This window comes from Rhinoderma darwinii, chromosome 2 (assembly GCF_050947455.1).
Source record: "Rhinoderma darwinii isolate aRhiDar2 chromosome 2, aRhiDar2.hap1, whole genome shotgun sequence".
NCBI classification, from domain to species: Eukaryota; Metazoa; Chordata; class Amphibia; order Anura; family Rhinodermatidae; genus Rhinoderma; species Rhinoderma darwinii.
In genome coordinates, this window is record NC_134688.1 from 8,584,102 (window position 1) to 8,584,469 (window position 368).

Sequence of the window (368 nt, forward strand, 5' to 3'; positions counted from 1 at the left end):
CTGTGGAGAGGGGATACATGTCTTTTGTAGGAACAACCCCTTCAGTGATGTCGCGCAGTAGCAGCCATAGCAGCTGCTAGCGGAGCCTTTGGCCATGGGGGGGTGCCCGTGCACGCCCCCTCTGCTGCGGCGTAGCACCCGCTATGGCTGCTACTGCGCGACATCACTGAAGGGGTTGTTCCTACAAAAGACATGTATCCCCTCTCCACAGGATATCTACAGGACAGGGGATACATGTCTTTTATTAGGACACACTGTAGGTCGCATTTTTTTTGGGAGGGGGGACGCTGTATGGCGTTCCCTACTGGGGGGGGCTGTATGGCGTTCCCTACTGGGGGGGGGCTGTATGGCGTTCCCTATAGGGGGGG